Here is a 16,636-nt window from a genome sequence, read left to right on the forward strand (position 1 = left end):
TGCATTTCAAGATCAAATCCCACAATAGGAGAGTGAGCGGTATCAGCAGTGGAAAGATAGGTTAGTCACACTAGTTTTTAATGAAGATGATTGTGTGAGTGTCTGCGTCTTTCAGTTTCATTTACGGCAATTTTCGCGTCGGCTTGCTGAAGAGAAGCTCAGCTACTCGTCCGCAGTGATGTGTGCTGCATTAGCGCTGTCATATCTGACTATAATGTCATGTAGCCTACAACACACTCTCACACGTTTCTTATTTTAACGTTTTAGGAAGAGTTAAATCTGCATGTGGTTTCAACAACCAGATGCATTTACACTTGTCCAGTTTGATCTGGAATGCGTCGCAGACCTCCTCCTGAAGTGGTTTGAGCGATCAGAATTATATCCGTCTCGAATGCGTTTCGGAGGGCATTTACACCTGGGGTCTCATTTATAAAACTCTCCATAGATTTCATCCTAAAAGTGTATGTATGCACAAAAGTTAGATTTTCCGTACGCACAAAAGTTTTCAGATTTATAAAACCATGCCAGAACCTTCGCAAACAATCCCTTTATAAATCCCAGTCAGGGGAAGATTGTGCGTATGTGCATCTCCACCCCGACTCCTCCCCGAAATCACCATATATGGAGCTTACAACGCCTAGTTTTACTATGCATAACCTCATCTGCATATCATTTTCATGCACATTCCCATCCACGTGACACCATATTTGTGACGGTCACGGAAAGACCGCACGTTCAACATGGACTTTAATACGCACATACTCACAAACACACACAGAGACTGTTTAGTGATACAAGAGTTTATTGTAATTACTGATCAGAGAGTGAATGGAATACCTGTAAACTATGTGTATTGTTCCCATGTAGCATTTGTCCCGTGATTTTTAGAGTCCCGGTAGGAAACAAATGGCAGGAATTATTGGTTCCGCTTAGGGTGGGAATCTACCATGTATTAATTGACCGTGGGGGTTTCAGGGGCAAACGCGGCCGAGTTGTTGCTGTTATTTCCTGTTTAATGTGAATGACTTAATAACATCAAAGTGGATTTATTAATTAGAACATCATGCCAATATGTTTCTTTTAGACTCTGTATATTTAAGTGAACGTGTAAAGTGTTGTATGTGAGTTTGTCCCTCCCCATGGGGTAATGGTGCTGGCCACCAGTATAAATGTGAATGACTTTGTAATGGAAGGCAGTCGGTGTTTGTTGCTGCAGTGGAGAGTGTGGCCTGAGGGTTGCAGGTATTTTGGGCATTTTGTTTAGTTATTTTGAAATTTAGCTTTTTGTTAAGGAAGTTATTTTTGGAAACTTTATTTTGCATTTGAAATTAATTTGGATTTTTCTTTTTGGTTAAGACTTTGTTCCTTCTATTTTTTTGTCATGTTTAATTATATTATTGGGCTTGGATGATTGCCCTTTTGTAAGTTTAAATAAATATTTATTTACATTTCAAAGTTGTGTATTCATACTGCCTCTGTTTAATTTGGCTACAAAATTTGTGGTGCCCATTATTGGGTTACCATTACAATATTTAACACCGTTAAAGGTACAAGACATTAAAGAAATATGAGATACCGACTGTAAATGCCATTTGTGCCATACACAATTTTTATTGCTAAAAATCATCCAGTATCTTTATGTTTTAGCATAAATATATAAAAATCCATAAAACAAAACTGTTTAAAATAGTTCTCAGATAAATATTTTAGAATACAGTTGATCTGATTCTTTTCCAGTGGCCAACTAGTATTTCAATTGTTTTAAACAATTAAAATCCAATTTAATTTATGCAGTTTTGTTGATAAGGTGAACATCTTTTTGCTATTTTTAGCCTATATTTATTGCAGTGTAAATAGAATTGTCTGACTCGGCGTGTCACTGACTAAGTAGCCTATTTTAAAAAGAAAACATGCAAATTACCATTTTCTTAAAGTTGTATCCTTCAAATACAGAGGCATTTTTCATAATGTTGTGGAGATGCCTTCACACAGCTGCGGCTGTACAGTAAGCTATTATCACTGGAGCTGTTCAAACCAGACGATATACAGACCATTCCACCAAATCCAGCAGTGTCCAGCACAGTATCGAAGTGTGCATCACTGATCATTGTTCTCACTAAAATATTTTCTCAAAACATGAGATCTGCAGTTTAGTTTGAAGATGAATTATTGTGCACTGTCATTAAACCAGCATGCAACAGGAAAAGTGATCAAGCGCATTCACTAAACATATCTAAAAATGTTGCGCACACACAAAATAGGCATAGAAACATGTACAGGCAATTTTCCACGCACATATCGTGATTTATAAAAAATAAACTTGGCGTAAATATGTACGCACCGTACAGGTGCTCGTCATATAATTAGAATATCATCAAAAAGTTTATTTCACTAATTCCATTCAAAAAGTGAAACTTGTGTATTATATTTATTCATTACACACAGACTGATATATTTCAAATGTTTATTTCTTATAATTTTGATGATTATAACTGACAACTAAGGAAAATCCCAAATTCAATATCTCAGAAAATTAAGAATATTGTGAAAAGGTTCAATATTGAAGACACCTGGTGCCACACTCTAATCAGTCAATTAACTCAAAACACCTGCAAAGGCCTTTAAATGGTCTCTCAGTCTAGTTCTCTAGGCTACACAATCATGGGGAAGACTCCTGACTTGACAGTTGTCCAAAAGACGACCATTGACACCTTGCACAAGAAGGGCAAGACACAAAAGGTCATTGCAAAAGAGCCTGGCTGTTCACAGAGCTCTGTGTCCAAGCAAATTAATAGAGAGGCGAAGGGAAGGAAAAGATGTGGTAGAAAAAAACTGTACAAGCAATAGGGATAACCGCACCCTGGAGAGGATTGTGAAACAAAACCCATTCAAAAATGTGGGGGAGATTCACAAAGAGTGGACTGCAGCTGGAGTCAGTGCTTCAAGAACCACTACGCACAGACGTATGCAAGACATGGGTTTCAGCTGTCGCATTCCTTGTGTCAAGCCACTCTTGAGCAACAGACAGCGCAGAACAGGCTAAAGACAAAAAAGACTGGATTGCTGCTGAGTGGTCCAAAGTTATGTTCTCCGATGAAAGTAAATTTTGCATTTCCTTTGGATATCAGGGTCACAGAGTCTGGAGGAAGAGAGGAGAGGCACACAATCCACGTTGCTTGAGGTCCAGTGTAAAGTTTCCACAGTCAGTGATGGTTTGCGGTGCCATGTCATCTGCTGGTGTTGGTCCACTGTGTTTTAAGAGAACCAAATTCAATGCAGCCGTATACCAGGAGGTTTTAGAGCACTTCATGCTTCCTGCTGCTGACCAACTTTATGGAGATGCAGATTTCATTTTCCAACAGGACTTGGCACCTGCACACAGTGCCAAAGCTTCCAGTACCTGGTTTAAGGACCATGGTATCCCTGTTCTTAATTGGCCAGCAAACTCACCTGACCTTAACCCCATAGAAAATCTATGGTGTATTGTGAAGGGGAAGATGTGATATGCCAGACCCGAGAATGCAGAAGAGCTGAAGGCCACTATCAGAGCAACCTGGGCTCTCATAACACCTGAGCAGTGCCACAGACTGATCGACTCCATGCCACGCCGCATTGCTGCAGTAATTCAGGCAAAAGGAGCCCCAACTAAGTAGTGAGTGCTGTACATGCTCATACTTTTCAGTTGGCCAAGATTTCTAAAAATCCTTTCTTTGTATTGGTCTTAAGTAATATTCAAATTTTCTGAGATACAGAATTTGGGATTTTCCTTAGTTGTCAGTTATAATCATCAAAATTAAAAGAAATAAACATTTGAAATATATCAGTCTGTGTGTAATGAATGAATAATATATACAAGTTTCACTTTTTGAATGGAATTAGTGAAATAAATCAACTTTTTGATGATATTCTAATTATATGACCAGCACCTGTACTAACATACACACAGCTGCATAATTAGCATAGCTGCTGTTTCAACCAAGTAAAAATATTTAGTTTAACCCAAGCTAAAGAATAATAATGTGCATTTGATCAGATACAACTGCAGTCACAAATTATGAGATGCATTATTCGAATGCTTGGCCAAAGAAATGTGTTTTTAATCTAGATTTAAACAGAGAGAGTGTGTCTTAACCCCGAACATTATCAGGAAGGCTATTCCAGAAGGTATCATGATTTGTATAATGTATACCTTCTTTGACTCAATGAGTTCTTGTTACAGGGGCTGGTGTGCTAGTAAAACGCTTGACGAAGGAGATAAAGAAAAGGGTACTTTAATGATCCACAGTAGAACCGGGGCACAACCAAACACAGATCATCTTAGCATAAAACAATGTCATCAAACATCAAACGATAGCGGACAAACTGAAACTAAACAGACGGGGTATTTAAACACAAGGAACGTAATCAGAGGAATGGAAACAGGTGGGGAGTAATCAATTAACAAAACGAGGAACGGAACATGACCAAATAAGGAGAACACAAAAGGAACAGAAGTCCATAATTATAACAGTTTGCCCCCTCCCTGAACGGTGCGTCCTCGCACAGACAGAAATAGTCCAGAGGAGGGAGGGTGGGGGTTCAGGAGGTGGGCAAGGGGCAGGCAAGGGGCAGGCAATGGAGAAGAAACAGAGCATAGAACCAGGGTGGAGTGGATGGAGGGAGGAGCCAGGGAGGAGCCCGGAGCAGGAGGAGCCAGACGGACATCCAAAGGCCAGCCAGGATAGCGGCCCATGGTGGAGTCGATGGTGGGAGGAGCCATGGTGGAGGAGGAGCCAACAACACCAGGGGGCCGACTGACGGAGACTCAGCCAATGGACGAGGAGCCCAAGATAGAGCAGAGCAGCCGCAGAGCCAGGGTGACACCAAGGATCCGGAGGGCCAAGGCGGAGCAGAAGGCTCAGGCAACCAAGGCGGAGGCGGGGCACCAGAAGACCGCTGCGGAGCCGGAGTGACTGAGTATGGAGGTGGAGCTGAAGGGAAGGAGGAGCCTGACAGAGCCGAAGGGATGGAGTGACGAGGCAAAGCCAGAGGAATGGAGTCCCGAGGCGGCGGATGGTCGACGACTGACCAAGGTGAAGCCGGAGGGACGAGGGAGCCCGGTGGAGCAGGTGGGATGCCAAGCCACGGCGGAGACGAGGGAGCTAAGAGCCAAGGCAGAGCCTCTGGGTCGAAGGACCGAGGAGGAGTCCAGGGCTCGGAGGCTGGAGGCGGAGACAGGGAATCCACAGCTGGAGACTGGAAGTCCTGCGGCGAACCATCGCACCCAGATGGCGCGGACTGAGGGTGAGCTGCGGGACTGACTGGCACCAGCGGAGATGAGGTCGAGGAACTGGCTGGTCTAGGAGGAGATGAGAGAGGGAGGATGGGAGGGAACACAGGAGGGTCAGGGCTGGACGGCGGAACCATCGGAGAAACAGGAGGATCAGGGCTGGACGGAACCAGTGGAGAAACAGGAGGATCAGGGCTGGACGGAACCAGCGGAGAAACAGGAGGATCAGGGCTGGATGGAACCAGCGGAGAAACAGGAGGGTCAGGGTTGGACGGAACCAGCGGAAGAGGAGCAGAGGAACTGACAGGTCTAGGAGGAGGCGGGAGAGGGAGGTTGGGAGGGAACACAGGAGGATCAGGGCTGGACAGAACCAGCGGAGAAACAGGAGGGTCAGGGCTGGACGGAACCAGCGGAAGAGGAGCAGAGGAACTGACAGGTCTAGGAGGAGGCGGGAGAGGGGAGGTTGGGAGGGAACACAGGAGGATCAGGGCTGGACAGAACCAGCGGAGAAACAGGAGGATCAGGGCTGGGCGGAACCAGCGGAGAAACAGGAGGATCAGGAACTGCCTCCCCAAACCAGTCTATAAGGTCCAATAATTCCTCTCTATAATTCCCAGAAACCAAATGCAGCTCAGTACAGGTGGGGAGTAATCAATTAACAAAACAAGGAACGGAACATGACCAAATAAGGAGAACACAAAAGGAATAGAAGTCCATAATTGTAACAGTTCTAGTATTATGTCCACATTTATGTTTTTGGGGGGGAGCTTGATGTCATCTTTTTTTCTTTTTCATTGCTTTTTTGGCCTCAGTTTTGGGAAGAACATTTCCAAGTCTGGTGTGCTCTCCCATCCACGGTGCCAAAGCACAGTGGAGAATGGGTTTGCCACTGTGGTTCCTTTTAGTTAGACACACAACACTGAAATGCATTTGTTCAAACATTTTGATTGTGTTGTGTTCTCTTACCTATAAGTGTAATGTTCATACCACAGCTTTCTACATTTAAGATAATTTTGATGAATGTCATAATACAGTCCAAACCTGATATGAGTCATAAATATGTATATTGTTATCAGTTAAAGAAATGTCCATAATAATTCTCATTTTACAAAGGCTGAATTCCAGACACAAGAAATAATCTCACGTGGGACATTGAAGGCCAGTTTCCAGTTAACATCTGCTATTTCCACAGCTGGGTGGTATCCACACTGGAAGCAAATGAAGTCAAACCGAAACTGTAAATGACAAGAAGTGGTGGCATGCTCTCCGCAGTGTTTGGTGGTGGTAGCAGTTGTCATTAAAGAATGACAAAGTGTCCAGCATGCGTCCACTGGTTGTCTTGTTCTGAAATAAAAAACTCAGTTTAAATCATATATTTTCTCTTTAAATTCATGCACATTTATGTATGTACAAACATGGATATGGGGACAAATTTTTTTGTGTGTACTTGTTTTATTTATTTATAATTGTATTTATGACTGTTAGGAAAAAACAAACAAACAAAAAACTTAGTACTGCCACAGCTCTGACTTCCATGCATCAGTGGTGGAACACATGAATCCCACTCCTGGAAGAGCTGTGTTTGTGGGCCAAGAAAATGAGAGTAAACATTTTGAGAAAATAAAAAAATAAAATAAAATTAAGTTCAGATGTGCCTTTCACAATGTTTTATATGCAGGCTTATAGCTACTTAAATTAATACATTAAATAACACAAAATAGACATCCAGAAGATGGCAAATTTAGACGTCCAGGGACGTGCAGAAAAGACGTGTAATTCATGGCCAGAAGACGTCAAAGACATCGGTTCAATTTTCATTATGGATATGTTTCTCAACAATGACTGGACGTGTCGCAGGGATGTCTTTTCAACGGTTATTAAACGTCCAAATATTAACAATCTCTCAAAACTCATAAAATCAGCAAGATTAACCCCAGCCCACACTGCCAAAAGCACCAAAAGTTGGCTAAATGACCATGGTGTTGGTATCATTACATGTCATGCAGACATTCATATGACGAGTTTAACTCCTGTCCACACTGCCAAAACCACCAAAAGTTGGTTAAATGACCATGGTGTTGGTGTGCTTGACTGGCCAGCAAACTCACCAGACCTGAACCCCAGAGAGAACCTATGGAGTATTGTCAAGAGGAAAATGAGAAACAAGAGACCAAACAATGCAGATGAGCTGAAGGCCACTGTCAAACAAAGGCCTCCATTGTTTCTAGTGTTTTGACCTTGGACTGTTTCTCGATTCCCTGATTGTTCTCTGCCTGCCCCGACTCGGACTGTCTTCCCTGAACTCTGTCTGTCAGCTGCCTGCCCTGATCTCTCGGTTCCAAATCCTGCTGGAAAATGAAATCAGCATATTCAAAAAGCTGGCCAGCAGAAGGAAGCATGAAGTGCTCCAAGATTTCTTGGTAAACGGGTGCAGTGACTTTAGTTTTCAAAAAAACACAATGGACTAACACCAGCAGATGACATTGCACCCCAAATCATCACAGACTGTGGAAACTTAACACTGGACTTCAAGCAACTTGGACTATGAGCTTCTCCACCCTTCCTCCAGACTCTAGGACCTTGGTTTCCAAATGAAATACAAAACTTGCTCTCATCTGAAAAGAGGCACTTTGGACCACTGGGCAAACAGTCCAGTTCTCTTCTTCTCCTTAGCCCAGGTTAAGACGCCTCTGAAGTTGTCTGTGGTTCAGGAGTGGCTTAACAAGAGGAATACGACAACTGTAGCCAAAATTCCTTGACAAGTCTGTGTGTGGTGGCTCTTGATGCCTCGACCCCAGCCTCAGTCCAGTCTTGTGAAGTTCACCTAAATTCTTTGAATCGATTTTGCTTGACATTTCCTCAAACTTCTCTCGGTTGGATCTAAACACAAAAAATCAACAAATCACTAAAACCTCAAACGAGGCTTCGTTACGTCTCACTGTTTCCAACCTTTACTTTGCAAACATTTCAGAATGAGAAATATTGATCTGGTGACACATGAACAAGTGTCTAACGGTTTAAACTGATGATTTTAATTGATTTCATGAATTTAATACTTGTGTAAAATAGAAAAGGGAAAATGATATTTGGTTGTATCTAAATGACCTAGTTTGCCAAATAAAACACATTATTATTTGTACATTGCATGTACTATTTTGTGAAACATTTGCAGTTGGTTTGTGCTGTAATTTATATAAATTTTCATAAATTTTCATAATTTTCACTAAATTTCAACTCATTTCAACATCATAGATCATCAGACATGGCCAGCGATTCCAAACACTGAATCATTTCGGTTCAATTGATGGAGAGTTTAGAAAAGCTGTGTTTCTCCATCACTAAGTGAAAGTGTTAGTTAATGAGTTGATCTTAACCAGGTTTAATTAGTGTGGGCAGGTGTTTGACATCAATGAGAGATGTTATAAAAGCTCCATTTGGTTCTGACTGGAAGAGAAAGAGTCTGAGAGTGTAATGAAGGAATGAGAGTGAATATTGAGTCAATGTGTGTTTGAAGAAAGAGAAGATGAATGAAAGAAAAGAGTCAGAAAGATGTCCTTCTTTTAAGGCTTTAGTTTGTTTCTTTTGTGGATTCAGTAGAGATGTGTCTCTTGATGTTTGGATGAAGTTCAGACTTTCATCACACTCATTTTCCAGCAGAAGAGACTCCAGCGTGACTGTGATCAACACTGATCCGGATCATTGAACAGCTCTCCTCACATTTCACAATCATTACTGATCAATCCAGCCTTTATTTAAAACACTGGAGATTTTACAATGAAAGATTCACTGTGCTCTTGAACCATATCAAGGAAAGCTGGTCTGTGTTGTAGTTTTAAAAAGCACTGAATGACAGAAATAAAGAAAAATATAACGGACACTGGATTAAGGTTTTTTGTGTTTCCACAGAGAGAGAAAAAAAAAATCAGTTTTATAAGAGAAGTCACTCACTTTTGTGACAGGTGGGATTCAGTTTATGGCATTCATTCCTATGAGATCAGTAAACAGCCATCGAGTTTCACACAACTCTGACACGTGATCGAGTTAGCCGTTACACTTTCTCCAATAGCAAGTAATACAGAGCCTCTCATCTCCCTGTATTAAGACAATCTCTGATTCTGATGTGTAAACAGGACCATACAAGTTCAAGTTGAGCTTTATTGTCATTCTGCTACATGTGTGGACATACAGTGGAACAAAATGTTGTGCCTCGCAGGACCACGGTGCTACATAAATACAGACATACAACAATGAAGTAAAACAGTATAAACCTACACACAACTAACCTACTGACAGATTTTAACTTTAACTTGTGTGGTGTATTGTAAAGTTAAACTTTGCCTAGATCCCGTGCTACCTAGCTCGTAGCTTATAAATTATCATTTTGTTTGTATTCTCGTTGTCCATGAAGTAGTATAAACAGAATTGTGAAGATATACTGATTTTTACATTCGCTGGATGAACCGTTGAGGAAGTATAAACTAATTAAATTTGGAATCAGTCCAATTAATGCAGTTCAAATCTTAAGATTCGGTTTCTCTCTCTAAAAAAAAAAAGCTAAATTCCCTACACGTGTGTACAATGTACTGCAGCTCACACACATGATCTGAAGTGTTTTATACTTCTAAGTTCCTCCCCAAGCAGTCAGCACTTAACCGCACCGTTTGCAGAAAAAAAGTGCAGACACTGAACAAGGATGAGTATCAAATGGAGTATACTTTGAAAAGCTGTGTGTGTACCTGAGAGATCCACACTCTCTCTTTCTCCTCCTCACCGATAAGGACAGCCTTGGCTGCTTGGACAGCTGCCTCTTTTGCTGGAAGAGCTCATGGTGGGAAAGGAATGAGCCCCAATCTTCCCTTGGAAAGTAAATCTGAGAGACACATGAACTGAGAGACACGTGGTCTTCGTGTGTGTGTGTGTGTGTGTTACCTGGTATTTATCACATTAGGGGAACAAATATCCCCACAAGGATAGTAATTCCAGTAAATGTTGCCCTTGTGGGGACATTTATTAGGTCCCCATGAGGAAACAAGCTTATAAATCATACAAAAAATTTTTTTGTTTTTTTTTGTTTGAAAATCTAAAGGTTACACTTTATTTCGATAGTCCACTTTAGACATTCTACTAACTATAAGTAACTTTGTAACTACATGTCATGTTCTCATTCATTTGCAACTACAGATCTACTAACTCTCAGAGTAGACTTAGGGTAGGCTTAGGATAGTATAAGTTGACAAAGAAGTGTCAGGAAATATTAAAGCAGACAGTCTACTAATACTCTACTAACAACTAGTTGACATGTAGTTGCAAAGTTCCTTACTGTTAGTAGAATGTCTAAGTGGACTATCGAAATAGTTAACAATCTAAAAATGCAGAAGGTTTAGGGGTAGGGTTCTAGTGTAGGGTGCTATACAGTTTATACAGTATAAAAACCTTTACGTCTATGGAATGTTCCCATTATACATGGAAACACAACGTGTGTGTGTGTGTGTGTGGTGTGTGTTTTTGGGGATGGGGGGGTTCTTTGGGTCTACGCTCTCACACCTGACCCGTGTCCATGAGCTCTTGCTTAATGCTGGAGGTTCAGGGAGTGAAATGTCTATAGACATATCCAGAGCTGTGACTGTCTCCTGCTGCTTCTCTAGAAACAGAGAGAAACTCTCCATCAGGAGACACAGAAAATGAGATGGACAGGGAATAAATGTGCTGTTAGTAACAATAATTTGTGTAGGCAAAATATTCTGGCCACGATACAGTTTTAATTTCAAATGTATTTTGTATCATTGTTGTCAAATCATCCTGCAGGCCGTATGTTCTGATTATACTCAGAATTGGTGCTCTGCATTTATCCCATCCAAAGTGCACACACACGCACACACCATAAACACACACCCGGAGCAGTGGGCAGCCATTTTTTTGCTACGGTGCCTGGGGAGCAGTTCAGGGGTTCGGTGCCTTGCTCAGGGGCATCTCAGTCATCATGGTATTGAGGTGGAGAGAGCGGTGTACATTCACTCCCCCCACCTACAATCCCTGCCAGTATGAGACTCGAACCCACAACCTTTGGGCTACAAATCAGACTCTAACCATTAGGCCACGACTTCCCCAGCACTGATTTAGAGCTTCCTATTTCTCCTCTTTCTGTTCCTCTCAATCATCACTCTTTCAGTTCTTCTCTCTTACCTTCTCAGCAGTGGTGACCATCTTCTTACATTTACAGTTCATCGAGAGCTGCTGCCCATTTCCCACCCCCCTTGTTAGCGCCGACCTCCTCCAGAAACCGCTCCTCCTTCAGCTTGAACTGACCTGTGAATCTAACAGAGAAAGACATGAGTCCCTGCAGATCCTCCAGATCTAATGAAGATTCATCTGCTTTCTTGTGTCAATCATATCACTCACAGATAATACAAGCAAACAAGCTAATTTTATTTAATACAGGACTTTTCTAAACAAGTTAATGTAATTAAAGTGCTTTATAGACATGAGAGAACCAAAATGATACAGCAATTAATAAAAAAAAAACTAAACAGAATTAAAACAAAAATAAAATAGACCCATTAAAATTACCACAAATACGATAAAGTTTATAAAGATTAAAATAACTCATTAAAATGAGGCAAAACAAAACACATGAAATATTTAGAGGTTTAATAAGTCTTTACAGAAAGGCCAGTCTAAAAAAAATAAGTTTTTATTTTAGATTTAAAATATCAATGTTTTCAGCACATTTTATGCTCTTTGGAAGGTTGTTCCAGAGGTGGGGAGCATAACTGCTAAAAAAAGTCACCAAATTTTGTAGTTCTGCTATGAGGTACAGTTAAAAGAAAATAATCAGCGGACCTAAAGCTTGTTATACTTTCTGCGTTCGCGTGTCTGCTATGGTATGCGTGACGTAAAAATCGGAGAGTGTGCGTGGAGGCTCTGAGCTTAAAAACCACCAACTCCAAATTCACATTCTGTGTGAAGAAGCCAGTTTCTACTTGAACCTGTACAGTCCGTAGGCTTCAAAAGCACCAATTGCAAATGCACAGGCTGTGTGAAGAAGCCAGTTTCTACTTGAACCTGTACAATCCGTCAATAAAACAATATAAAAACTCCTCTGGGCAATTGTTTGTTCACACGTTACTGTCTCAGAATTGTAACTCATTAAATTAATCCTGTATTACTTTTGAGTTACTTTCACCAAAATAACTACAGAAGTAGAACTTATTCTGAAATGACAAAATGTACCGCAGAGCATTTTACATCCAGTAGAGGGCGATATGGTGTAGCATAATGACTGTGGGCTATCCAGGCTACTAACAATATAGCTTATAATTGGCAAAGTGAAGGCTCAAGACAATGCAAGAACAGATGACACAGCCAGAATCACAAACGATCCAAGTCTGTTAAAGCATGGTAGAGGTAAAGCGATTATCTGGCAATATCTGTGAATTGCTATTAAACACAACAGGACTATATGTAAACTCTAATGCCATATGCATTTGTAAAAATGACAAGATGCGCAAACGTACGTCCATCTCGTGAATGTACAGTCTTCTGCTATCTTCACCCATTTAGCTGCTTTTCCCACTGGACAGTGCGAGCCAGGAATAACAGCGAGCTGGGCGGAGCTAATAGCCTCACTCTGACCTCGAGCACAGAGGCAGAAATCATCCCACGTCATGCCAGTATCCTCGCGGCACTCTTGTAACACTAAACATGCCTTCATTGTACTACGTCACACCACCACTCAGTTCCACCAGCGAGAGGGGAGAATGAATAAAAAAAAATCACTAAACAAATATATCAGACGCTTTCGTTTAGTCTTTATTTCCAACGTGGACACCACACGCAGCTACTGACTGACCACGAACAGGAAATAGAACTTATTTGCTGCATTTTGATTCATTAATGTCTTGCGGTCTTGCTATTTTTTTTTTCTTTTCGTTTTCTTTGAACAATTACATTTTGGGCTGAAAGTGTGTTGTAACGCAAGCGTTACTGAACATGTACAGAGTAAAATATTACTGAAAATTGATTAGTAATGCTTTACTGCGTTACAGCAAAAAGTAATACGTTTCTGTAATGCATTACTTTTGTAATGTTACTCACAACACTGCATATACTGTAAGCATTTTTAAAAAATAGTCTGGAGCAAGTCCGTGCAATGCCTTATTAACTAATAAAAGATTTTAAAAATCAATACGAAAACTAAAAGGTAACCAGTGTAATGACTATAATACAGGTGTAATGTGACCTCTCTTTTTGGCTTTTGTCAATATTCGAGCAGCAGTATTTTGGATTAATTGCATTTGGTTAATCATATTATTTGGTAGTGATGCAAATTTAATCCAATTCAGACGTCAAGGTGTAATTAATATGTAAATTTATTAAAAAGAATATAGAGAACAGAAACCACAAATCATAACTTGGAAATAAAGTTCTTGATAATAGTAACAACCTTCAAATATAGAAAATATAAATACAATGTTAGTACATTTTTAATAACAATCCATTTATGATGGATTGAGCCCGTATTAATCAAAACATTAATAAAATTGTAATTAAAATTCTGTTTGAATCAAAAGTACCAAAGTATTAAAATATCAGAGTATCAAAGTAATCCAAATGTTATTACTAAATCTAATGTGTGACCACGTTTATGTGTGGGTATGTTTACATGCTGTTTAAAAAAAGACATGCATTCTAACAGTTCTAAAAATTATTTAGCTCTTATGTCTGATGAATTGTCAAACATGTATGTTAAAATTCCCAGTTAAAAAACAATTTTCATAACTCATATGAATGATAGACAGCATGTCAGAGAATCCTTTATGAAAACGGGGGATGGATAATGATCTGTATAATGTCAATGCAACTACAAAAAGACAAGATCTAAAAAAAATAAAAATATAATCAAAGGCATTAAATGTCCCAAGGTCAATATCCCTTAACCTTGAGGGTTTCTCTGCTCTCCTGTAAATTGCTGCTGTCCCTCCACCCTTTGTCCTTTCTAGTTGAAAATGAAAAGATATAGCCGGCAGGACAGTGTCTCAATCAGTGTGGAAGCTGCATCTGTGCCCAGCCAGGTCTCAGTAAGGAAAACACAGTCCAAGTTAAAATCACTGATAAGATCATTAATACAAAAGGATTTGTTTGTTAATGCCCTTAAATTAAAGAGAGCCATTTTAATTTCTGTTGGTTTTGTTACTATAGGTGTTGAAGTACTAGAAGTGGGAATTTTCAATAGATTATGCACATGTATTCCCACTGTGTTTTTCTTACTAATATAGTAACTTACTAATATAGTAACCTAACTGAAAAATACAGTTGTACATTGGGTAGGTAGTCAAGATAAAATGTTTTTCAATATGATGTGCAAGCATCTGAGAACCCCTTTGATTTGGGTGCAGGCCATCTCGCCTAAAAAGTGCTGGACGGCCCCAAAACAGATCAGTCTTTTCTATAAAGATGACATTGTATTTGTCACATGTAGATTTTAACCATGTATTAAAGGAAAGGAGACGGCTGAATTTTTCAATACCTTTGTTGTAAGTAGGCAGTGGACCTGAGATAGCAATAATATTCCCAGTCTTAGTGAGAGAAATGAGCAAAGATTTAAAATGTTCCTTTTAAAGTTTCAGATTCATGGCATGAGGTGTCATTGCTACCAACATGTGCTATCACAGTGTTTGCGTTTGTGTGTTTTCCAAGCACATCAGAGAGTTTTGTGTGTATGTCCCAAGTACCTTAGCTCCTGGAAAACAATGGACTGCTGCTTTAGCTCCATAAGAAGGGAATGAAAGCCCTCAGACAATGGAATCACCGATTACCACAGTGGAGGCAGGCGTTGGTTAGTGAAGGTGGAGGAAACGTAGAAGGTAAAGTGATAGAAGTTTGCTCAGAGTCATGACTCAAACACGCCGAAACGATTCGCCAATTTAAATTTCTGAGGTGGCCGAGTTTCATGCATTGCTCTCTTTCCTGCACCAGTCACACCGTTTTCCACTGATATTCCCTTGGGCATGGTGTTGAGCAAGAGCCCGCTGAGTGTCTCACAGCAGGAGCTGTAGCATCTGAAGTCAGTGGTGAGGAGTTCCTCGGCCAGCGTATCCATACACTGCTCTTGTACTGTTAGAGTTGATGCAAGGAGTGCAGAGTTTTGTATGCCCATGCCAGTGGATCCAATCAGTACAGTAGAATTAAAAGTATCTTGAATTTTTGACATCTCATTTAAAAGTGTGTTCAGCTCAGTAATTTGTTGGCGCTTCATGTGCATTGGAATAAAGTTTTTCTTGTAATTCTTTGATCTTGTCGTATTTGGAACAAATACAGTTTTCCACAAAATCCTTTGCTCTAATGATTAAAAACATCTCACAGAGTTCACATTTTTAAGCCCTCTTATCCTCACTGGATACTCCGGACTGCTTGGCCCCTGCTGTAGATTTCTTTGTTTCTTTCTCTGCCGTGGTTTGTTCTGTTGTTGCTTGTTCCGCCATCTTGAAGCAAAACACTAAGTGAGGATAGCTATGATTTTCAGTCATGTGTTCAGACAGTGTGTTCATGGAAATATGGCACTGAGTCTTCAGCAAAGGGCTGATTTGGTTCTTGAATTGTTATGACAGTCCTGCTACAGCTACATTTTATTTGTAATGCCCTCATCTTTAACCCAAAGCACAACAATTAAAACAAGAACAAAACAACAGTTGATTAAAAGCAACCTTAAATAATTGTTTTAACCAGCATTTTAAAGTATTTCTGATGGTAGAAGGAAAGGCATTCTATAGCTTGGGGCTTGAAGAAGCTCTTTCTCCCACGACATGAAGCTGATGAAGTAAAAGAGTGAGCAGAATGGAGAGAGAGTGTGGGTGGACTGTAAGGACTAATAGGATCACAAAGATATGCTGCTGCAGTTCTATGTTAAAATTAGAACTTTAAAATCAAGAACTGTGAAAGCATCGGAGTAACGTGTTCCTGAGGAGCAGTACAAGAAAGCACACGAGCAGCACAATTAATAATATACTGTAACTTGGAGATTTGTAACATTCTCATCCCTGATTTTATTTGCACTCAATCTTGAGCATTCAGCCAATATATTACACAGCTAATGGCTCTATCAAAGCGTTCTGTTCACTGTTTAAACATACTGTATCAAAAATACTGTTTCTTTCTGCAGAAATATAATCAACTAAAAATACAGTTTACATTGTACTTGAATTTATTTATTTATTCAGTTTTTAACGCATGCCAGCATCAAGGCTATTTTCATGGCGATCAGTTGTACTTCAGGTATAAAATGATATAATAGATTTATTTCTAATAAATTACTCAGAGACTTGTTTAAAAGAAGTTTAACGCATCACCATAGGAAATGGTTTCGCTTTA

This window comes from Cyprinus carpio, unplaced genomic scaffold (assembly GCF_018340385.1).
Source record: "Cyprinus carpio isolate SPL01 unplaced genomic scaffold, ASM1834038v1 S000006585, whole genome shotgun sequence".
In the NCBI taxonomy this organism is placed as follows: domain Eukaryota; kingdom Metazoa; phylum Chordata; class Actinopteri; order Cypriniformes; family Cyprinidae; genus Cyprinus; species Cyprinus carpio.